The sequence below is a fragment of the Ambystoma mexicanum genome, chromosome 8, assembly GCF_040938575.1.
Source record: "Ambystoma mexicanum isolate Mex_15411 chromosome 8, UKY_AmexF1_1, whole genome shotgun sequence".
Lineage (NCBI taxonomy): Eukaryota > Metazoa > Chordata > Amphibia > Caudata > Ambystomatidae > Ambystoma > Ambystoma mexicanum.
This window is the reverse complement of record NC_090929.1, coordinates 789,692,121-789,717,707: the sequence shown is the minus strand read 5'-3', so window position 1 is coordinate 789,717,707 and position 25,587 is coordinate 789,692,121. Positions and strand designations below refer to the sequence as shown.

Genomic DNA, 25,587 nt, shown 5'->3' with positions numbered 1-25,587 from the left:
GTTTTAAAATCGTTATTTGAGGTACCACAGCTTGGACTGTGGGGCATGCGAATGTACCACAATATTTTTGCACATTGGCTGGGGTTTATACTGCAGGTTCTTTCCCACCATGTGTCACCTTAACAGCTGTTGGCTAGCTAATTATCATCCACCAGAGATGCACGCTTTTTATTTGCCGTGTTTTGTTTGCATAGGGATTACTGCTGGTTCGTTCCCACTGTGAGTGGGGACGGGTTTAGTGCATCCCCTCTGATTTCAGGTGCTCGGGCAGGTTTACTGAGGGACCAGGTGTTCTGGGCTAGCAAGATAGCTCCGTCGGTTTAGCACTGGTATCTGCCAGTCTATTTAATTGATATAGATTCAATACCTTCTCTACCTCCTTTTCTAAGTTTAAAATGAAAGCCAAACATGGCACCTTGTACTTTCTTGTTTGGTTCTGTTCTATATGTCCAATGTGTTTATTTATTCTTAGTGTGTTTATTTATTATTTATTTAGTATGAGGTTAAATAAAAAAGTGTTTTTGAGGATCATGTCCCAGATTTGTAATTACTGCAACATCTGTTAACTTTCATTCAATCAAACCTAATGTTTTAAATAAAGTCTATTATTTTTCCTAGTGTACGCCAAAACAGACTCACTGTGAGTCTCACAAGAGACCCCAGCTACACTCAGAGCCATTTGGGAAACAGGGCGGTGGGAGGGTGTGGGCAGTGGGGGGGTCATTCTACAAAATTGACAAATAAGATAACATCCACAGGTTTGCAACAATTTTCAAATGCATTATCACTTCGAGGACAGCAAATATGGTCCAGATGTCTCACGATTGTGGTCTAGAACTTAAAGTGTGTTCAAATGCACTCTTTTGCCTCTGGGGTTGCCGGAATGCTGGAACCACTACACCTACCATAACAAGTAAGTTTTTCCAACTTTAAAGCATTATACTTTCTCAACCCAAGTGTGCCCTTCCCCATCCATCCACCCACTAGCCTGTGCCAGCAGTTGCTGCAGCGCCAAACATGTGACATGGAGCAGCAGCAGTGTGATGGGCTGGTGGTGGCCGATCTAGGTAGGGCTAGGACTGAACTGGCGCGGGGCACGCGTCTGTACTGCGGGGCGGCGCCGGCAGCGCGTCCGCACTGCGGGGGTGCGCCTTTCCCTGGCTACCAGAGAGGAAGATCCAAGGGTAGTAGATGGGAGGATACCCTAAGGTTCCTCACAGTCACGTCATCTTCCTGGTCACAGTCCCCCACTGCCCCACCTCACTCTTCCTTGTTTAGCCCCCAAAACCCACATCTCACTCTTCCATGTCACAGTCCCCAACTCTCCACAGGTTACTCTTCTTCATCACAGTACCCCACTACCAAAACCTGACTCTTCATCATGACAATCCCCACTATCCCTACCTCACCCTTCCTTGTCAATGTCCCCCACTACACCCACCTCACTCTCTCATCACAGTGCCAAACTACCCCAATCTCAATCTTCTTCATAATAGTCCCCATTACCCCACCTCAATCGTCTTCATCACAGTCCTCCATGATTCCTACCTCACCCTTCCTCATCACAAACCCCTGCTGTCCTCACCTCACTCTTCCTTGTCACAGTACCCCACTTCCACGAACTCACTCTACCTAGTCGCAGTCCCCAACTATCCCAACCTTACTCTTGCTAGTCTAAGTCCTCCAGGAACCCAACCTCACTCTTCTTTGTCACAGTCCCCAACTACCCATCTCACTCTTCTTCATGACAGCCTCCCACTCTTCCCACTTCACACTTCCTCATCACAGTCCCCTACTATCCACACCTCACTCTTGCTCATCAGTCTCCCCATCACAGTCCCCTACTATACCCACCTCATTCCTCATCATCACAGTCCGCCATGACCCTACCTCACTCTACCTCATCAGTCTCCCAATCACAGCACCCCCACCCCAACTCACTCTTTGTCATCACAGTCTCCCATGACCCCACCTCACTATACCTCATCACAGTCCCCCGCTGGCCCTGACCTCACTCTTTCTCATCACAGTACCCCACTACCCCATCTAACTCTTCCTTGTCACAATGTCTTGCCAGCACCACCTCACTCTTTCTCTTCACTGAACTCTATGAATTGTAGAAAGGGTTTTTTCAGATGAAATGTCATCCCATAGTTCTTTTAGCTCAGTTGTCTCAGCTTTGGTGAGATAGGCCGGGACACATCTTTCAAGTGCAGTTCAATTGTCTGCCAATTGTCTTCCATGTATTAAATGTCTATATTAACATTTCTGATGGATGCAAATATAGGATTGTAATCATTTATGTACTTTAAGGCTCTCTTTTAATGTTACATTTTTTGGGAGACTTGTCATTTATGCAATGTCTAACAGCAGACATGAAACAACTTGCTTGACCTTTGTGACAAACTTATCTTGGGAATCCAAAATGAAATTTCGTAAAGTATTTCCCTTTGTTTTTATATCAATGTCAACAATAGTTGCCACACTTATTTTGTTGGAAACTTAATATTTGAGTTTGTAACTCATTTTTTATGTCTTAAGTAGGGATGTTACAGGTAATGTATTTTTCAAAAAATTGTAAAACTGTCTCATCACTGTCATTGCCAACTTTGACAGCATTTGATATCTACAGAAATGTGAATATGTGGTGCTCCTCTAGATTGGTATTCTTTTCTCCCAATGTAGTGTTCCACTTCTCTAAGTGGAGGGTAGTTTTTGTTGCAGATGAAGTCTAACATGGCAATAAAATGGTGGTGAAAGTAACGTGAGGAATTTATAGAAGAGTTTGTTTTATGTCAATACCTTCTTTATTTTGATTTGCTATGTATAGGAAGTCACGTAAATTACCTCATGTAAATTCTGCACAACTGAGTGTAACCCACGATGAGGGAGGACCTTGGTTGCTTTAACAGGCGGTGATCATTAGTTTTACATCGGAATTAGTACTTTTATGTTGCAAGCATATTTGCCAAGATAATTGAAATTCTTGACTCAAACACTTCGTCTTTGCCTTTTATCCTTTGAAGTAGTTCACTAGCTGACATATTAATAAAGTGACTGCCAGTGCCAGTATGAGTGTGTGCAACTCCATAGCATACGTTGCCACTTCTCTTTCAAACAAAATATGGAAAATGCATTACATGTTTTGATGGTATCTTGGATCTACAGAACACATTTTGAGATGATTCTCTGATGCACAGGTCTTTTATCATGTCTTCCTCAATTTCTTGTAGGTAACAGTAGTGGAAAACAGCCTTCTAAGCTCTTTTCTCATACACTAATTGGAGCCTCATTCAAGCAAAACATGATGCATTTGGTATGTTTCTAATATATTGTCCATGGTGTGTCTTAAATGTAGTGGGTGGATTGTGAGGAGGTCAAGCATTTTGTCCATACTGTTAGGATCAATACATACGTTTGAATTGACCAGACTTTGGGGTAACACCACATATTTTTGTTGTTTCTTTATATTGTTATCATGACTGTCCAAATTTCATGTTGAAACAACTCTAATACCTGTTGCCTACGCAGGGCTGTTCTCTGCCCATTTTTCTTGAAATTCCATTCCTCATGCACATCTGAATCTTCAAACCTGGGTGTTTTGAACTCTGCTGCCCTTTTCTGATTCTTGTTAAAAAGTACTTGCATCATTTGTTCCTGCTTGGCTGCTAGGCAACCTGGTGATCTCTTCGTGCATGCCACCCCCCCATTTATTCTACCTGTTTCTCTATCTCATATCCCCATCTCTCTTGAAGACTGAAAGGAAAATGTTTGAGAAGGCTCTACTGGTTTCTAATCCTGTTTTTGCCAATCGCTGACACTTATGTCAATGCATCTTCCAGTCAGAATATCACCGACATTCTCTTTCTCGTTCCCTCTCCTTACCTTTGGACCCCCCATATGGTTTCTGTCCTCTCCCGTTTCACTTCCTCACGCATTAATGATGGAACCAGATGGGAAGTGCTCTTGGCACACTTCTTATCATCCATGTGCATCATTAATGTCTACTTCAATGGCACTATCATGGCTCAGGGCTCTCAGCCTAACCTCTTCCTCCTTGCTAAGCGTCTTCCATCTCTTTTCAACTTTCCCCCTCCCCCTGCACTGCTCTATCCTCCATCCCCTCCTTCCTCGCCCCCAGCTGGTGATAGTCCACCCTTGTACCCATCCTCGGAAAACCTTTAAAGGAGGCAACCAGCTTCACTTATCTACCCTCAATTCTTGCTCTGCTGTCAATAACTCTTCTGACATCTGTCACCTCCTTGAAGACTCTGACCTTGACATCCTCATGCTCATCGAGATGTGGTTCAATGCCAGCTCTGTCACTGCTTTTGACACTCTTATTCCTGAGGGATACAAGATCCTCTCCAATTCCAGGCCTAACCGGCCAGGAGGAGTTGTTACCCTTGTCTTTCCTGAATGGATCTCTGCTTTCATACCCATTAAATTCTACTCCTCCTTTGAATGTCTTTTCTGCAAGTTTGGTATCTCTCCAACCCTATCGATCACCCTTGCTTCTACCTACAGGAATCCTGGGCAGTCTCTGTCTTACTATCGGAGTGGGGCAACCTCACCTCTTCTCTTCTGACCTCTACCTCTAAGATTCTCCTCCTCTGAGACTTTAATTTCCACCTGGATTCTCCTGATCCATCAATCCCCTTCTGCAATCTCTGTGACTCTTTCTCACCATTCTTCCCTCTGGTCCGACCCACTCACCCGGGCACACTGTTGATGTGCTCATCTCAGCGGACCTGTCTCTCTCTAACCCTCTCAGCACACCTGTCCCTTGGTCTGATCATTCTCTCCTCTCCTCTTACCTGGAGCTCTTGGGCTCCCGGGCTAAGTCTCTATCTGCACTGCCATCCTCCTTCTCCGTCATCTGGCCCATGAAGCGAGCGTCAGTTGCCTCCTTTGCTGCCTCTTTTATCCCTCCCCTACTCCTGTTCTCGACTCGCATTCTGAGTCAGCTCTTACTAATTTTCAGCTTTCCATCCCCAACACCCTTGACATTCTTGCCCCTGCCATGATGATCTGCATGAAGCCTCCCACCAAGTGTAATAGTTGGTACGATTCTGATCTAGCCTTGCTGAAAAGAAAGTGTAGAGTTGCAGAATGGAAATGGCTGGTGTCTCGTACATCCTCGTACATCCTCTGACAAACTGGCCTGCCGCCTGCTCCAAAGGCATTACAGACTCTCCATTCAGTCCAAGAAGTGGGCCTGTATCAAAGCCTGCATCTCGAGGGCCACCAACAACACAGCTGAACTTTTCAAAATCTGTGAGGAACTTGCCAATCCTACTACAGTTTCTACTTCTCCTCTTCCTTCCCAGGCCCTCTGCACAGCCTTGGCCTCCCACTTTTCAAGAAAAACTCAGCACATCCTGCCTTACTCTCCTCTTCACTCCCTCCACCACCTGCACCCAGGCATCTCTTAGCCCCTCTCTCTCACCCCTTACTGTCCTCCTTCTCTCGCATAACACCTGACGTGGTCACCAAAACTATTTGCTCTATGAAAGTCTACTTCAAACAGGTGCTTCCCTGCTCCTCTAGAACTATCAAGGACAATATTGCACCCTCGCTCCCTCTTTGGATGAGTTCTGCAATCACTCTTTTGCCACTGGCTCCTTCCCACAACCTCTCAAGCACTCTCTTGTGCACCCCCTCTTAAAAAGCCGTCTGCAGACCCTTCCTGCCCCGCTAACTACCACCCTCCATTACCCCCTCTTGGGCAAACTCTTGGAGAAGTTAATGTTCCCACTAACCCACCACACTGAAACTGTTGGCTGCCTCCATGACCACCAGTCTGGCTTCAGAACAGCCAGAGGCATGGAAACTGCTCTCTTGACCATCCGTGATGACTTTCTCGCTATCCTTGACTCCTATTCTCCTTCTGTTCTCATCCTCCTGGATCTGTCCTTTGCTTTTGACACTGTCAATCATGCCACCCTCTTAAATCATCACTGCGATACTCTGTTTATTACGGACTGGGCGCTGGCTTGGCTGACCTCTTTGGTTTCAAATTGACCCTCCCAGATTCAAATGGGCCCTTTACTCTGCCATACCTCACACTCTACATGTGGCATCCCTCAGGGCTCTATCCTCTCACCGTGGCTTTTCAACATTTACCTTGTCCCTCTTGCCCACTTTAGCTCTACCTTCTGTCCTCATTTCCAGTGTTACGCCAATGACACTCAGCTTTAGTTTAAGCTCCCCTCCTCTACCTCCCCTCCTTCCTCTGCTATTCAGACATGCTGCACTCTTAAAGTTATCTGTTTCAATGCAAGTAAGAGTGAGATAATTCCCATTGGTACTCCTGCCCCTTACCCCCCCTAATCTCTGGCCGCCCTCGATGGACCCCCTCCCCCTCTTGTGAGGCAAAAAACCTGGGAGTCATCTTAGACTCCCTTCTCTCTCTCCTTCTCACCTCATAATGTGGACATTGCCAAGAAGGGTAACTTTCAGCTCTACCTCCTCAGAGGCATTATCCCTTTCCTCACCTTCCCCCAGAAACTCAATGTCTCCAGAGCTCTGGTTCTAGCCAGGCTGGACTATTGCAACAGCGTCTTCTCAGTCTTCCTCTTTCCTCTCTCCGCCCTCTCCAACTAAACCAGAATAGGAATCCAAGACTTATCCTTGGCCTCAAGCCCAGGGACCACATCTCTCCAGCCCTAAAATCTTTTCACTGGCTCCCAGAGGCTGCAAGGATCAAATTCAAGACCCTCTGCATCACCCAAAAGGATTTCCTGGGCCTGAGACCATGCTACCTCCAACTGTCCCTCTCTAAATAACTCCCTGCTAGAGTCCTTCAGTCCTCTAGCTCTAACTCTCTGCAGATCAAATGTTTAACCAAGCAGAGGGTAAGGGGTAGATCTCTTTCATCGGCAGGAGCTTCCCTCTGGAATGGCCTCCCCGACCCACTCAGAACTGAGCTGAATATCATTAAATTCCCGAAACTCCTCAAGACCTTCCTCTTCTTCTCCTCCTTCCCTCTCCCACTTCCCTGCTAATGCTTCCTGGCTGCTACGACTGGCTGCCTAGTCCCTCCTGAATCGTACAGGGGCCAGGCCTTTCTCCTACCAGTTCTTTGCAGTTGACCATTCCAGCACTTGTTTAGTGATTGAAGTATTTATTGTTCGCTTGTTAGGTGTTTATACAGTTAGTAAATTCTGTTTCAAAGTGCCCACAGGGAAACACAGAGGGGACAAGGGGATGAGAAACATTAAAACACATAACAAATAAAAATAGAGAATACAGTGGTGGGGTAGACAAACTTACTATGTCCTGTGAGTGTTCAGAATGCACAAGTGCAGAAGGGAGGGGAAAATGGGATAGGTGCTGGCGTGATCATGTGTGAGCAACAAGTGAAGTGAATGGATGGTAAGTGCAAGCCTCCAGGGTGGAGGATGTGCCGAGGCAAGTGTTGAGAACAGAAGCTGGGGGCAATTCAGTGTGGGAGCTCAGGGAAAGTCTTGAGGAGCTGTCGGAATTTAACAAAGTCCTGCTCAAGATAAAGAGGGAGGGGGAGGCTGTTCCAAAGAAGGAAGCCAGCTGAGGAAAGGGACCGACCTCCTGCCCATTGTTTAGCAAAACGCTTTACACACAAAGAGTTGGTGCCAGAGGAGTGCAGAGGTCTAGAGGGAGAATATTTTGTAAGAGAGAGTTGCATATAGTGTCGTCCCTGGCCCCAGACAGCCTTGTAAATGATACAGAGGGATTTGAATTTAATCCGTGAAGCAACCGGGAGCCAGTAAATACTTTTTAGGGCAGGAGATATGTGTTCCCTGGACTTGAGGCCAAGAATAAATCTTGCCGCCCTATTCTGGATTAGCTGGAAGGGTCGTAGAATGGAGGAAGGTAGATTCAGGAGGAGGCTATTGTAATGTTCAAGCCTAGAGAAAACCAGGGCTCGGGCAACATTGAGCTTCTAGGGGAAGGTAAGAAAAGGTAGAATTTTGTAATAAAGTAGGTTCCGCACTCAAGATGAGTTCTTTATAAGTCTTTAATGTCTCCAAGTACAAGATAGTTCATAGGAGAACAGACACCGGCTTTCACCCGGCGGGCACTCATCAACTGACTCTTTAGAACGCACGCACTCAAATCATACAATGCATTCCTGCAGGCGCGTGCATTCCACTCCATTTACGTTCCATAGTAATGACAGCCCACAATCACAGATTATAACACTTCTCCCCCCTTTCATTAATCACGAATTGAAAGAGGACAAAACCGACCAACCATAGAATGCACAACATGTGGCCACCACGATGTGCACTCCATAATAATCCCTGAAAATTGCAAAACCCCGCAAACATAATTGCTCAGATAGAAATCCACAGTATATGTGAAATGATGTGAAAGGAAGCCGTGTGTCAAGACACGTGTAACCACAACCAGAGTTATTCTCTGGCAACCACCATACCAACTCGCCGCCTAAGCAACCTGCACATTTCACATTCACCAAACCAATACCCACTTAAAACATCAACACACCCTGCACCACAAAACACCAGTTCAGCACACCCATGTTCCTACACCTACTACCATGGACCACCAATGAGGACACCAACCCCAACACGAACCCACTCCGAGCTGCCCCTCGGAGAACAGGCCTGCCACACCTGACACTCTAAACAGAACTAACACTCCCAACCATCAGTGCACTAATAACCTTCTGCCCCAGGCTACCACCCCAGGACCTCCAGCCTGCCACGCCGGAGCACAACCCACAGGACATGGACCCTCCCGGCCATCCAAAATCCTAAACAACAAGCACTACATAAGGGTCCCTTTGCATCAGAAAGACATGAACAAAACCCACAGGTAAGTAACCACCAACCTCACACCAAACCCTCAATCAGACGAAAACTAAATGCACAAGGCACTAAACAAAACCACAACGCTCACAGTCAACGACACAACTTTACGACCCTACTTAGGCGTCACGAGACAAAACAAAACTGCATAAAGCCCAAAACTCGCATTCCCCTAAAATAGCGTACAAGGCCCGTCCGGCACCCTGCACACATGGAGAAACTCATAACAGGCACCCAATGGATCGACCCGGCCATCCATTGATAAAATATCATCACACAAAATTGCTATCCTACATAGGAAGCAACCAGACACCATGGAGAAACTCTTCATCACACGCACCATGGAGAATTCATCACCACTAGCAACCAATAGAACCACCCAACCACCTATTGGTAAAATAACATCACGTTAAATGCCCGGCACCCTACATGCCCAAAATTCACACCCCATAGATCCACCCGGCCATCCATGAGTAAATAACATCACTCAGAAGTGCTGCACTCGCACCCTGAGCAAACCACCAAATCAGCAGAAACAGCTGGAGAAAGATTCAGGAATGCGGACATAAAAAAAATAGCACACCAAGAACTACAATGGCAGTCACCGGAACAAACATCAACAAAATCCGAACCCAAGAGTGATGAACCCACCCGGCGTTCAGAACCCCTTTGAGTAACCTTCAGAACCCCCTATAAACTGCACAAGTACCCAAAAAACATATGACTGCAGTTTAGAGACACTTAACACTCAGCATTCCACACTGAAACATGTACGTGTGAAATTGTTCGCATGACACAAACAAATTCATTGTTTATGAATTGTTGGGACTTCCTTTGACCCATATTCTGGAAACAGTCCAGCCTTCAGTCCACGAGCCGGACGTAACGTTACCCAACAAAACGGTAACACATTGCAAATGGTCTAAGAACAAAATGATTGTCACCCCCGAACCCTGTGTTGCCCACGAGTCCGACCCCTTCTCAGCAACTTAACAAGAACTACCTCAACGCACCTGTGAAAATAAAAGCACGTTAGTTGCAATCCTGAACAAAAACAGGGGAAATTGCTACAGCTTTGAGAAAAACAGATTGCTTATGGTTTAACATCTGAGGCAAAAATACACGGAACACAGGGCCACTACACATAGCTCGTAGCTCACCCACAACCATAGCAAAACACACGCACCAACGGCCCAAACAAGGACACAGTAGAGGCCACAAACGCTATCACACATACACACTCACACAGGCCTCAACGACATAAATACATCAATCTTCAGACAAAGTGAGATTTTTCACTTAAAAGTCATGCAGATCTGAGTCAACTCCCTCTAGGATGTCAAGAAAAAAAACATCTCTGGCAGAATTCACCATCACCGCTTTCTTCCGAACCGCACAACATGCACCCATGATGACACTTCATCTTTGGGTGCGAAGAAAACCTGTTGTTGCTGTCCAGCTCAGCATACCTTTTTCGGAAGGCACGATGGAAATCCACAGACTCCTCCAGAACGACACCAAAACAGTGGATATTTCCGTTCAACGACACCCCGGGAAGGCACTGCGTCCTTTTCATCTCCACCATTGACGGACATGAAAGCACCAGACTGGCACCCCATGACAATGAGCCCGCTCGACAAAGCCTCTCCACCCTGGTGTTTCCACATCACTCCAGTCACGAAAACTCCAGGCAAGAGGAATACACTTGATGTCAGGACAGCAAAGGATCAACTCCACCTGATGGACGCGCACCACAGCGCCCCCAGAGGCTGCAGGGGAAGTATGCAGGGGAAACCTGCCAGAGCAGAGTACAGGAGGTGATTCACGAGGCCGGCGCCGCTCCCGATACTCCACGGCCACCCAGGACTTTCAGCTGCACCAGCCTACCGGCTCCGGACCCTGGGGACACACACCTCACCCCGCTACGGCACACCGGAGCACTCCTACCAGCTTAGGACCCCGGGGAAGGCAGACACCCCAGCTATGAATCCCGGCCTGCACCAGCAGGATCGAACCATCCGGCTCCGGACCCGGGGACACACGCCTCTCCCCGCTACGGAACACCGGAGCTCTCCAAACAGCTGGCCGACACTCCTCCAGTCCAAAACAGTGAGTCAACAAGGGCACCAACTGGACTGGACGCAAGGGCACCGCAACTCCAAGGGTCCCCGCTGAGGTCAGCCGACACCACAAAAGTCGAGAAACATAGCGTCAGCACAGGCCCACAATGACTGGACTCAGGGGACTGCAACTTCACGGACCCCCGCTGCAGTGAACCGGCAAGGCGCTACGGACATCGGCCCGCCGGGTGGAATGTTCGAACCGGAGGGCGGTGTCTTCTCCTGCAGTGCTGCCCCCTCCGCAGCAGCCCCGAACCTCGTCGCCAGTGTAATAAAGTAGGTTCCGCACTCAAAATGAGTTCTTTATAAGTCTTTAATGTCTCCAAGTACAAGATAGTTCATAGGAGAACAGACACCGGCTTCCCACCCGGCGGGCACTCATCAACTGACTCTTTAGAACGCACGCACTCAAATCATACAATGCATTCCTGCAGGCGCGTGCATTCCACTCCATTTACGTTCCATAGTAATGACAGCCCACAATCACAGATTATAACAAATTTCTTTGAGAAGGAAGAGCAGAAAGTGGGACTTCTTGGCAATGTCCTGAGTGTGAGGGAGGAAGGAGAGATAGGAGTCGAAGATGACTCCAAAATGTCTGGCTTCAGAAGAAGGAGCAGGGGGAGAGCCCATGGAAGGAGGCCAGAGTGAAGGGAAGAAGTAGGGAGCAAGGGTCCCAATGGGAATTATCTCTTTTTTGCTGGCATTGAGGCAGAGAACATTGGAAGTGTACCAGGCCTGGTAAGCAGGTAGGTAGTCAGGGATGATGGAAGGTGCAAGAGGGCCAGCAGGAAGTTTGAAGAAGAGTTGTATGTCGTCTTTATAACAATGGAAGTTGGGGGAAAAGGAGGAGATGATGAGTGCCAGCTGAGTGAGGTAAATGTTAAAGAGCCAAGGCAAGAGGATAGAACCCTGGGAGACACCAGAGGTGGGGAAGGAAATAGGAGCGGAGAAGGTGCCCAGGATGACTTGGGAGGAGCGATCAGTAAGGTGGTCAGCCAGTCCAGTGCGTTGGGATGGAAATGAGCCTATCCCACCCCCTAGGTGCTTCCAGGTTAGAGGGACCCCATACGAGGTGATATAACCTACAAGGGGGGAATAGAGCATACTTACAGGGCACATATAAAAGCCCTGTAGCACATAGAGGTAGGCGAACAGCGCTAGCCATGCTCCGTGACTCCATTTCGTATTAGGCCGAGTCAAGACTTGCTGATGGCCTGCGATGCGTGGGTCCTGAGTTCACTCCCAGGCCGACATCGCCACACCAAGCCAGCTCCGCATGAGCCCTGTTCCCACGAAAACCCATTCGGGTACTTTCAGTGTTGCAAAATATCTAGTATCACTTACAGAATTCACCCTGACAAGAGCGTGAGACAGTACTAGGCCCCAGCGTGGTGTCCATCTGTCTTCACTAAACTGCCATTACCCCTACCCAGCCAGGCCAGAGCCAGCCACACTTCATCGAACCAACCCCCTACTCCTTAGCACAGTGATAAGTATCCGACCCCCAGGCCCTGACCTCCCTAAGGTGCCAACCACAGATCTGAAGCCTGCGCGACGGTATATCTCTCTAATAGTAACACATGTCATTTGGTATAATGAGGCCCCGGGGAAGGTAAATCATAGATCAAACCCCAGGGGGAGACCTTGGGTGCGGGAACAGTAGTATTAACAAAGCCCTGAATGTAGGGGTCAGCACAACTGTATTTCATCCTTCCCTTGTCCTGGCAGCCCTTTCCTGTGTTACCTAGGAGCCTGCCATAATGACTTAATAGCAGGTTTCATTTATTTAGTTTAGGCTAGATATATTGTATCTTACGTATGCCCTGACCTTCACTGCGAAGATGCACGCAGCTGCGCCACATGGAGCCAGATCGACAAGGAAGAACCAGACAATTAGGGCCTGGCATTCCCTATGGAGCAGGTCCATTTATATGTTCGCACTAACCAGCCATGTGGATTTCTACTGTATATGAAGGGTTTTGCCTTCTTAACGTGCTGCTCGTGTAACTTTTGGCAGAGGGCTCTCGGGCAGCCGAGTTCTTTGCTGACACTTATATTTTATGTGAGTAAAACCTTGTTATGCTTGCAACACTATCTCTTGGCTTTATTCCCTAGTGGGTTGTATTTACTCTGGAGTTTGCCCACAAAGGTATATGCCTTCATTTGGTGACCCAACGTGATTTCTTAGCCCCCGTACTTGCAGTGACATCCAGGGGCCCCTCCGGAAAGGCCGTGCCCACCTATAGCTGACCAGTCCCCCAAAAAAGCATATGCAGCAGAAGCGGTTCTTATGGGTTCTGGCTTTGCAAAAACCCCACCTGCTTGTTGGTGCCAGGTGCGGCCCCAGGGAGAGGCCCATACGTGTTGTGCATTAACCATGAACTGAGGCTTTCAGAAGAACATGGACACGTGGGTGTAGACTGCAAGGGATAACAACGTTGGGGGTTTGGGTGTGGAGCAGTATGATTGAGGGGAACACGCAGTGACTGGATGTGAATGAACAGACCGATTATTTGAGTGTGGAGATTTATTTTATGGCCATTTTCTATTCTTTTTTCTTTATATTTTAAGTTATACAGAGAATATGAAAGAGGAAGGAAAGGGAGCCTATCCCTGAAAGGGGATAGAAGGCGGCAGACACAGTGCACTGTCCCGACCAGTGCAGGAACATACAAATACAGAGACAAAGTAGGAGCCCCATATAATTAGAGGGCTCAGGAACAAGTAGTGGTTGTTGTTTTAACTTGTTATTTTAGCTTGTTATTTTCAGTGTCCTTTTTTATATATAGGAAGGAGGCCAGGAGGGGCAGGTGTGGTGTGAATGAGAAGTGAGGAATGGGGATGCTCTAAAGGGAAGAAACGTGCTTATTGAGTATATGTTTTGTTTTTATATGTTTTGTTTTTCTGGTCTAAAAAGTGATTGTGCCCACCTTGATTGACTGCGCAAAGACGGTTCTAACATGCATGTGATGTTTATTAATTGACTCACATTGTGGGCCATAATGACGGGCGTGAAGAACTCCGCACGAAAATATTTTGTGACACATACTTTAGATAAAAGACAAACCATGGGGACAGATACCCCACTATCCCATGTATGTAAAAACCTGCCCCTGTACAGTGACAAGATTAAGAAATACCACAGACAATGGGTGACGGAAACAAAAGGTGAAGGAATGCCCTACTGCTGGCCAGAGGAAGGGTTCTTCGACGAGGGTGCCTTAGACCACATGTCCACATGTCTGACTGCCAAATACAAGGGGAAGCCATTGCAAGATAGAAGAGAAATATTAGATCTGTGGTGGATGTTTGAGGAAACACCCCTCCCAGAAAAAAGAGAAATAGCATCTGCAAATTTGACAATGGGTGACGGTAACATGAGAGACAGTGAGAAGGGAGAAGGGGAGCCAAAGAAAATCTACCCGTTACTATTGCGACCAGTGGAGGGGTACTCAAATCCGACCTATGCGTAAGGGGGAAGTACTGTAGCAAATGCGAGTACAGCACTGCCCCCACCATGTGATCCACCAACGACAACTCCTACCTGCAGAGGAGTAAGCGCTAGGGACATTGAAGTAGCATTGACCTCCACCTGTACAGAGTTGGCTAGATTACAAGCAGCATATGAGGCAGCAAGGGGACCAGAGAGTGGAGCACGGCCCCCGAGTATCCCTCCTCCCCCACAGGAAGATGAGTGGAAGTCAGGAGATTTTCTGTTTAGGATTGATAGTGCCCCCATATGGGCCGTGCATGTAGAAAGGGAGGGGAAACAGACAGTTTGGAATATGAAAACGTGGGGTCAGTTAGGGATGAGGAGTACTGGAGTGACTTTGATGATGGGAAAGAAGGAGCAGTGGGAGGGGTTCAGCAAGTACATTTGACAACACCACGGGTGGAAGGGACGTGGGAAGGGAGGTTGAGAGAAAGGTTTGTGAAAATGGCCTTAGCAAAAAAGAAAGGGAGTGGAGCAAAGGGTGGAAAAGTAAAATCGAAATTGCAATGCCCCTGATCCACAAAGGAGCAGGTCGGCCTCATCATGTTGCATGGGCCCAGATGGATAAAAACAACCTCCTTAAATCCCTTCCGCCACTCGGGAAAATGGATTAACTCCTTTGAAAAATATGCTGCAGGGGTTCCCCTACCTGTAGGGGATATTAAGAGCTTGCTAGTGTCTGTGGTAGGAGACCAGACAGAATCAGTGTGGGTGAAAGTGGGATACCCGGGAGTAACCATAAGTAATGACTTTCATGACTGGGCTTCATTTAACAATATCCAAGCGCATATGTGGTGGTTGCAATGCGGAGAGCCTTCCCATATATTCCCGATTTATACTTCATAATGTAATGCACTATGGGAGATGACGAAGACGCTGCGCAGTTCATTCTTCACATCCAAGAGAAGTGGAAAGCAGAGACAGGCACTGCGTGGGATCAATCAATGTCCTTATTTTATTTTTTTATAAAACGGGGACTCCCAAAAGAAATACAGCAGGCCCTTGATAAGATAGCAGGGATAGAAGCAAAAGGTTGGCCCAAATTTCAAAGCATCATAGTACATCATTGTAGGAGGATCAAAGAGAAGGAAAAGGAAACTATTTGAAGAAAGCAGACAGAGGAAGCAAAACTAGTGCAAACAAAACTAGTGAAAATAGCTACAGTAGCAGCAATACTTCCCCCAGAAAAGATGGGGGAAGAGGGAAGTGACCCCATAGCCACACAGGGAAGGATGGCTGCAGTGTGGGCAGACAACGAGCAAGAACAGTGGGGAGGAAATCAACAATACACAGGGCTCCAATGGCAAGGAAGACCGCCAAGAAGACGAAGTGGGTCCCGAGGGCAACAAGGAGGGGGATTCGGAGGACAGGGGCAAAGAGGAGGTGGGCAAGGGCAGTGTTGGTCATGTGGGAGGTGGGGGCACTTTGCCAGGGAATGCCACAGCAGGCTAGTGGGGAACTGTTAAGATGGATTTCTGAACTCTGTCCTGGAGGGGCAGAGGTTCAGAAGGCCAGCCTAGTTTCTTGGAACAGGGTAACCTCTGGACAAACCAGACCAATCAGGGTAGCGATTGCGGCGGTCAAGACTAGGTCTCAAGAGGGGTGAGGGTGACTGAAAGCCCGCAATGAGCACACAAAGCAAGGACACTTACAAATTACTCCAAGCAGGTGTTATATTAAAAATATAGGCACATTTATTACAAGGCCTTTGTAACATTGACCGTAGCGAGAAATCGCAATAAAACTCAAGTAAACCAACACATACAAATCTAATACAATATATAAACAAATACAAACGAGTCTAACGAGTTAGACGCACGAAATGTGTAGACCACCTAGATGGGGAGGAAAACAGGCAGTGCGAATAATAATTAGACCCAGTCCGCCATCAGAGGCACCTAACTAAAAGGAAGTCCAAGCCCTACGAAGAGTGGAGCCTTGTGCTCAAAAGTACCTGCACACGCTGGTGCCAACGGGCAAAAGGGGAGTCTCTTCGAGGGAATCAGGCAGTTTAGTTCGATGAACAAATGAAGATGAACAGAGCTCCGCGACTCAAGCACAGCCTCCACTGTGGGCAGAAGCAGAGCGCGAGTACGGAAAGGCGTGCTGTTAGACACAGCGGGGAAAAGCTATGGGCTACTGCAGGAGGGCGACCAGTTCCTAGCAATGCTACTCACCGGTCCCCGATGCAGGCAGACCCAGACTTCTCCGCGTCAGTTTTGGTGCTGGCAGGTTCAGATACGAGCAGGGGACGTCTCGGCGTCGTGTAGATTCCGCAGCAGCAGAAGTCGAGTTGAGGATGTCCCAAACGCAGTGAACCCGCACAGTTTGTTACCACAGCAGGGCAACGGAGCGGCCGTGTGCATTTCAGCCCAATGTACACTACCCACTTCAGACCTGGGAATGCCAAGTGTGCGAATCATGTGAGAGTGGCAAGGACTCGCAATACAACACAACCGGACGGCGGTTACAGAGCAAGACTCCTGGGTAGGCTGGTCAGTCTGCTGGATGGCCCAGAGACACTTCCGAAGGCTTACGTGCAGGAGATGGTGAAGGTGCCGAGAATAGTTGTTCCCACTATTCCAAGGGGTCGAAGTACCAGTACAGGCCTTCTCGTTCGATCAGAGGTAGAAAGGGTTTCACAAAGCGACAGCAGTGCAGAGGAGCAGTCCTTCAGCGGGTCACCAGCGATTCCTCGGTTCAGCCTCGTTGTTGCAGGATACTTGGCTCCTGTATTCCTTTGTTCGTGAGAACTCAGGAGATCGACCTCGTAGTGGTATTTCCAGCCCCCTCTTATCCACGGTTCCCTTCGCGCCAAAACGGAGGGGACCCAATGGGAGATCTGCTCATAAAACACTCGACCTGGGGGAAGGTGAAGGGGGCAAGATGGTCAGTGGACAGGACAAAGAGCCTCGTGGTCTGGCCAATTTGGGAGCCAGGCCACCATTTTGGGCTAAGCGCGAGAAATGCACTTAAACGCCAAAAGGAGCTCAAAAACACAAGAAACGATCGCTGCCACCAGTCCCGTCCGTGATTCACTTGCACCGTTCATTATCAATCCAAAGAGAGTATCTAGGGCCTGTAGAAGACTAGAGACACAAGAGAGCAGTAACTTAGCTTACAGTGCCCTCTTGTGCCATGTTGCGCGAAAGCTGCAACATGATAAAGAAACTACGGAAAACAACGTTTCCCTGTACTGACTGTTTTAAGGGCATGTCAGTTTCCCCGTAAGAATGGAGCGAAAGCCCAGAGGAGTGCAGCAGAAGGCTGCACTTCTCTGGCAAAGTCTAGATCCTGGTGAAAACAACAGCAAAAAATTTAGGGGTTGCCACATGGAAGGAAAATTACCCACAATTAAGAAATCTTTCCTAACAGGAACTATCCATTTAAACAACCATACTACAATCAACAACAATACGGGAACCCCCACCCCGGTAGTCCACAGGGGCCAGCCCAAGGATCCATGATGAATACATACGAAATACCCCTACCATATCCCCAGTTACCTCCCTAGATGCCCGGTGCAAGCACCTATCACCATCCCCCTCACACAATGCAGACACCCCAAAATCGCCCCAGTCATCAGGTAGGTGGGAACAGACACCCTTTGGCCACTGCCCCGAACGGCACAGCAGCAATTTACCAAGGTGCCTGTGTGATGGGAGGGGGCCCATTGATTGCCCAGGGACAGACACCTATCCTGACTAGGACAGCCCACAGAGAGCACTTGCATGTCCAGTACTATCAACAACCTTGCATTCAGAAGGGGAACCACTGGTGGGGGCAGAGATAGGAAATAAACAATTCATCCTCTTGGTGGACTCTGGGGCAGAAAAGTCATGCATTTGCGAAGCTGACTTACCGTTATCAGGACAAACTCTTGACATGCACAGATTCTCTGGGGCTGTGGTAACGGCACCATACACAAAAGATTTAGATGTCAAGATAGGGGGAAAAGTAGTGCGAGCACCCCTCCTGTACTCCGAAAGCTCACCTGTCAATCTACTGGAGAGGGACCTGCTCAGTAAATTAAAATGACTATATCCTTCACCGAGAGAGGGGTCGTTTGCTCCACCCCTGGCATGTGCTCACTCAAAGCAATGTTGGCGATCCATGCAGTGGCAAATGAAATAATGGTGAGGGGGATACCTGTGAACCCTGATATGTTCATATATGCAATTCGAGTGTTAGCAAGAGCAGTATCCCAGCTTACTAGGAAAGAATGTAGAGTGCCTGCAGATTTTGTCTTCTGACCCATAGCCACACCCAAATTGGTAGGTGGCGCCATTGTGTCTCTAGATCTGGAGAGATTGCAAGTGTCTGCAAAAAGAATTGTTGTACTGGGAACTGACATCTATGGGTGCGACTGGTGCACAGTACTATGCATTGACCCCTATATACCCTATGCGAGAATTAACTGATGAAGAGCTGTTTGAGGATGATAACAATGATGGGGAGATTGTGTTATAGATCTGTATTCCTTGTGAAATTATAGTCCAGTATAGAAAGGTACTGAGCCCTCTCATGGCTATTGTCAATGGTCCCCCATCCTTTTGTGAAACAGATATGCAACAGGTCCCACGCCACCTTCACGCTCTGAAACACTTGTGTACGAGCATGATAGAATTAAAATATCATTCAAAAACCTATTGACCACCAACCCACATGTTGTGGGAATGCTAAAAGAAGTGATCCCCGTAAAAATAACACTCAAGCCAGGAGCTATACTACACAGAGTGAAACAATACCCCTTGTTTAGGGAGGCAGAGGAAGGGATACAGGAAACATTACAGGCCCTCTTGCAACAGGGAATAATTGTCCCCTCAATGTCCCGATGCAATACTGCTATCTATCCAATCAAGAAGGCCACAGGGTGGAGTTGGAGGATGATCCAAGACCTTCGCCCCCTTAACAATATTATAGAGAAAGAATTTCCTCTGGTTCCAAATCCTGCCTCCATCCTGTGCAGTATCCCAAAAAAGCCACCCACTTCACTGTAGTGGATCTAAAAAATGCCCTTTTCTCAGTGCCTCTCGACATAGAATCACAATACCTTACAGCATTCAGCCCGGGGGAAGACAATACGAGCACCGTTGTTTACCCCTGGGGTACTGCGAAAGCCCCAGTATTTTTAATAGGATATTGCACAAAGACCTTGACAACATTCAGGTCCCAAGCACAATCATTCAGTACGTAGATGGCCTAGTGGTCTGTAGCGACAGCGAGCAGAGCTGTTGCAGGGACTCCATTACTCTACTTCAACTGCTAGCACAAAAGGGATACAAGGTAGACAAGAAAAACTCCAGTACTGTTTGGCAGAGGTCCTGTACTTGGGCCAGCTCATTTCAAAAGATGGTAAAAGGATAATTCCAGACAGAGAAGCAACAGTACATGCCACTGCCAAACCAAACACAGTGAAGGAAATGCAGACGTTCCTGGGGCTCTGCAATTACTGCAGGGCCTGGATTTTAGACTTTGCAGCTTACACCAGGCCGCTCCTGCAAGGGTTTAAGGAAGCACAAAAAGAAAAAAAACACCTATTAAGTGGACAAGAGAAATGATAACGGGGTTTAATGACCTAAAGTATCTGATCTCAACAGCTTCAGTACTAGCGACCCCTTACTACGACCAAGAATTCTATTTATTCTCACATTCCAATGGTGCCTTCATAACTGCAGTATTGACACAGAAAGGTTTGATGGGACACAAGCCACTGGTCTATTACAGTGGCACACTGATTCGGTCATGCAAGGTCAGTTCGCTTGCGAACAGGCTCGTGCAGCTGCAGCCTTCGCTATTGAAAAGAGCTCCACAATTGTCATGGGGTACTCAGCCACTCTATACTTTGAGCACCCACTGTTTGCAATATTGCAGTGATGAAAATACAACCTGACAACGCAGAAAGCGTCAGTTTATGAGATTATTCTGTCCAGTCCAAATATCCATGTGGTGCGATGTAAAACAGTAAATCCACCCACATTCCTTACAGAGCCATTCACTGTCAAAGACATGCAAGAGCATGACTGTGCAACATATGAGGGAGAAATAGATGACATACCAAAGGCAAAAGAGGATGCCCAGAGGAAGGGGAAGTGTTTTTCAATGATGGATCAGCATTTATCGACCAGGAGACAGGTGAGAAACATGTAGGGGCTGCTGTAGTGATGATGCAAGATGGGGAGCATGAGACATTGATCATGAAACGATTGCCAATGCATTATTTCGCACAATCATTAGAACTTGTAGCCCTAATTGAAGCATTTCACGCATCCAAAGGATGCTGTTTTACAATTTAATCAGATTCTGCATACGTCACCACAACGGTACACTCGGGACTGTCCAGATGGAGAAGGAGAGGGTTCAGGAGAGCAGACGGCTTCCCAGTACAACATGCAGAATTATTAAATTAATTGATTTCGGCCCTTGCAGAATCTTCTGTGGTGGTCGACAAATGTCTTGCACACACACAGAACACAGACAAAATATCTTTGGGGAACGCGGCCGTAGATGCGGCAGCCAAGCAAGCGGCGTATCTCTCAGTACAAATGGGTGCAGAATGTATTTTTGGCAAGCAAAGATGCAACACATACAAGAGACGCATACACAGCGCTCCCCATAGCTCAGATAATAGAACTACAGAGCAGAGCACCTATTGCAGAGCAAGAGCTATGGCTTAAATGTGGCTATGCCCAATCACCAACTAATCTGCTATGGAGACAGCAAGCAACAGGAAAAGTTGTAATGCCGGTTGAGCTACAATACATAGCATTTGAACAACTACATTTCCCAGCACACAGTCCAAAGCAACATATACCTGCCGATATCCAGGAAGATTGGTTCATTCCAAATTCACATGAGTACCTGACCCAAATGGTGGTCCAGTGTACCACCTGCCAAGTATTCAGCACAGGGATGACCTTGAGAATGTTGCGGGGCACCTTCACTGCCCTGTGGTCCCCTCCCGTGAGCTACACATTGATTACATAGACATGGGAGAAAGGTGCAATGGGGCCCGATACTTGATTGTGGTGGTGTACCCATTCTCTCGATGGGTGGAAGCAGGGCCCTGTGCCCACCCAGATGCGAAGTGTGCAGCAAAGTTCTTAGTTAGAGAATTATTCCCCCGATGGGGTGTGTGTGAGGTCATATGGTCAGACAATTGTTCAAAGAGGTAACATCCGTCCTAGGGATAAAACACAAGATGTGCTCGATTTATCACATGCGAGCGAATGAGGTGGTGGAGAAAATAAACAGCCTCCTCAAGATTAGGTTATCCAAGTTATGCAAAAGCCTAAAGAAAAAAATGGGTGTACTGCCTGCCCCTAGCACTGTTCAAATTACGCACCCAGCCTAGCAAGGACGACCATCTGTCCCCCATGAAATAGTAACTGGTCGACACATGCAAATGCCATTGTCACCAGTAAGAAGAGCATCTAATGCTCACAGAACAGCCACTGTCCTACGGGAGGAATTCCAACAATACCTCACACAACTCACACGTGCAATAAGATGTATATCAAAACAAATTGTACCCCCATTTACAGCAGAGAGTGAAACAACTATGGGGACTCCACCAGAAAGTACCCCCATCCAGCCCTTACTGCCAGGAGAATGGATCTATCTGCGAAGCTTTGTTCGGAAGTAGAACTCCCCCAAGGTTCCACGGCCCCTACGAAGTAATGTTCTGCACCCTTCTCACTGTAAAAGTGAAGGGGATCCGGTACTGGAGCACCTTTCAGATGTCCGGAAAGCACAAGGTAACACACCCCCAAGCACCCAAACTGGGGAACAAACAACTACCACTACCTCCTAGCTCTATGTCATTTGTATTGATGCATGTGAAAATGTAAGAAACATGCATTGCTGCTAGAGAATGAGCTACAACAAGTAACAATCTCTCTCTCTCTCTCTCTCTCTCTCTCTCTCTCTCCCCCCCTCATTCATTTCCCATCCCGTTCTCTCCATCTTCGCAGGTTCAACGATAATGGAACTGACACCCTTGAATGAAAATGCAAATATAGATACCAGTACGAATAAGATTTGTTTTACAAGAAGATAAAGTTTCAATTGCAGAATGAAATGTTCAGTTATTTTGTTTGTTTTCTTAATGTTTATATTGGAAATTCATTGGGGAGCATCTTTTATCTGGGGGACCAATCTAAGAGAAGGGGGCGAGGGGAGAACATTGAAATGGGATGCCTAGAAGTGGACCTGGAATAGCACTTTATCCCCAAACCTCACTAGCTTGCATAAAAGTACAATGAGAAGAGATCCAGGTATTCTTGTATCCAGTGAGAATGTAACTAATGTGTCACCTGATGCTCCGAATGTAACTTCTATACCCTCTATAGAATTCAATGTACAAACATCTAACTCCATATTTAACATGTGTTGCTTACCCCAGCCACTAACATGATCATAGATTCCTCCTACCCTCAACCCCCGAATGAAAACATGAATGTAAATAATAATGTCTCAGCAACAAGTACCAAACAATCTGTGCTGGGGAAAAGCCACACAATGCCTAATACCACAAATACTACCCATAGCAACTCCAGATCCACATTGTGTAATAGTGTAATGTTTCAAATATTAATACCACGTGTTCAAAGATCGCTATATAACAGAAGTAGATCATATAGAACAATGTTAGAAGGAAGAACATTTTCCTGGCACAGGTACAGAAGAAAAAGGCAAACACACAAAAATAAATATGATGCATATCATGGCCTAGGATTAGATAAGGTGGAAGACCTTCGTCATCCTGGGCACTCAAATAGTTGGTACTCTGACACGAGTGCAATGGGAAGACAAATGACTACTGGGAGCTGCTATGTTTGTTCCTTAATACCGCACCCATCTGGGCACCCAAGGTCTTAGTGGCGCAAGAGCGCCTTTAGAAGAAACTCAATGTCTCATCCACCTTGCACAATGTAGGATAAATGGCACCATTCAGGCACGCAGCATCCAGCTAAAAATTCTTGACCTGGACATTCGTAAAGGCAAGGTGGGGGCGAACAACCTCAAATGCTTCAAGGAACCTTTCCTGGCCATAAAAGGAACAAGTTTTGCAGAAAACAAGTGGCAAGAAGCAACTTTTATGTGTAAAGCAGAAGGGCTGCTTGATTACTTCGAAGGACCACTAGCCTTTGCATACAAAACATGTGCACAAGTATGGACAGAACATATCACAAAACTGACATGGGTTACTGCAATTGAGAAACCAGTGAAATACAGTGAGAAGAAGATTATGAACTTTGCTTCTATAGTGAATGAAATGTGTCTGTAGGGTCCAACAAAAGATGCAACAGAACATTGCTCATTCCAGATCGCTGAAAAGGAACTTCAGAATGATGGACTGCTACTGGGTCTGTGGCAAAAAGGCAGATTTGCACCTCCCGGCTATTGCTCTCTCGCAACGCTACATTCAGCCCTGTTGGTAGTACCCGAGAAGCACCTAAAGAGGGGACCATTGCCTGACGCCGGACAATCAACATCTGAGACGACAGAAGTAATGCATACTGTGTCACCCCCAGGCTTCTGTGTCCTTCCAGAAGAAGAGCGCCATGATCGCCTGATCAGGAAAAAATTATCCTCTAATTACCTGTCCCAAGAATCCTCTGATCTGCTCGCACAAATACACAACGAATAAAAGCTCTTCAGCTCAGCCGAGAAATAGTTCACATCTCTTGTGCCCACCATTCAAACCAGAGCCAACATCATGTGGCTTCAAATAGTCTGCTGGGAGCTGCTCCAGTTGGCAAATTACACTGAAGAAGGGCTCAACGTCATCAAGGTGGAAATGAGCGCACTCTGTTTAATGACAATGCAGAACAGGTATGCCCTCGACCTCCTCACGGCTATGGAGGGTGGGGTCTGCAAAAAGATCAGAAGTTCATGTTGCATGTTTGTACCTTCTACAGCCGCTGAAAATTGACACTATCGCATGTGATAGCAGCAGTGCATGAACTCGTGTAAAAATGAAAAAGGAAGCAGGAATACAAAAAGATGACTGGGTGAATATGGCATTCGGTAGGGTTCCATCATGGCTTGGAATTAGTGTAAAGATGCTGATCCCTATCATCGTGTTCATCTTGGTGATTTTTTGCGTGTGCCAGTTATGTCTCCGTTGTTGTGCCAAAGCAATACTTAATAGTGCAATGATGATGGTGACAATTGGGAATAGTAATAATAAAAAGTTGAAATACAGACTGAGCAAAATGATGACAACAAATATAATATGGTTGCAATATATCATGGTCATGAGGATGAAGTGGACACTCTATATCATACGACTATTGCACCCCCGCCAGACCGCGAGAATTACAAAGAAGTGTGGGTAGATTTAGCAGGAGATGGGGCACGCATATACATGACTTGCACACCTGAACAGTATGTACAGCATGGGGAAAGCTTGAGAAGCATATGCAGAGCGTGGATGCCCATAAAGGGTACCCCAGCATGGGAAGAAGCAGAGAGATGAGCAAATGAACAATGAAATGGATGGGGTGAATTTTTTACTGAAGGTGCTTCCAAGTTAGGCGGACCCCATACAAGGCAATATAACGTACAAGGGGAGAAAAGCTCCCACCCACAGGGCACATATAAAACCCTGTAGTGCATAGAAGTAGGCGAATAGCGCTAGCCATGCTCCTGCTACGCGACTCCATTTTGTATTAGGGCGAGACAAGACTTGCTGATGGCCTGCGATGCGTGTGTCCCGAGATCACTCCCAGGCTGACATCGGCACACCAAGCCCCCTCTGCATGAGCCCTGTTGTCACGGAAGCCCATTTCACTCCTGTCTTTTCAGTGTTGCAAAATATCTAGTATCACTTACAAGAAAGAACCCTGCGAAGAGCATGAGACTGTAAGCGGATTCAATTCAACACTACAACTAAGTCAATGCCTAGTCTGGGATGCTGAGGGAAACCCTTATTGATATATTTTTATGTCCAGTTCATTTACTCTGGATGACAATCCTTATATAACACCCCTCTCTGAGAATACCCCTGACCCCACTGAGCCAAGAAGTAGGTTTGTTTTGCAAATTAAAAGGTTTATTTGAAAATTAAACAATATATATATATATATCACACTTTTATAACAAATTAATGTTTGATAGCACACTTGTGAAGTAGATAGTGATCAAAAATGGA

At 47.0% G+C, this 25,587-nt stretch overlaps 1 protein-coding gene across 3 annotated transcripts in view; it reads right to left on the bottom strand.

The window, feature by feature from the left end:
- LOC138472450 (polycystin-2-like protein 1) overlaps positions 1 to 25,587 on the bottom strand; it is a 2,384,383-nt gene that overhangs the window by 2,194,563 nt on the left and 164,233 nt on the right. Inside the window, exon 1 of one of the 3 annotated variants that reach the window (XM_069610625.1) lies at positions 10,283 to 11,210. The exons of the other annotated variants lie outside the window; for them this stretch is intronic. The gene's annotated coding sequence lies outside the window, so the exon portion shown is untranslated. Of the gene's footprint in view, positions 1 to 10,282; positions 11,211 to 25,587 lie in introns of those variants that run through there. 3 annotated transcript variants of the gene reach the window in all.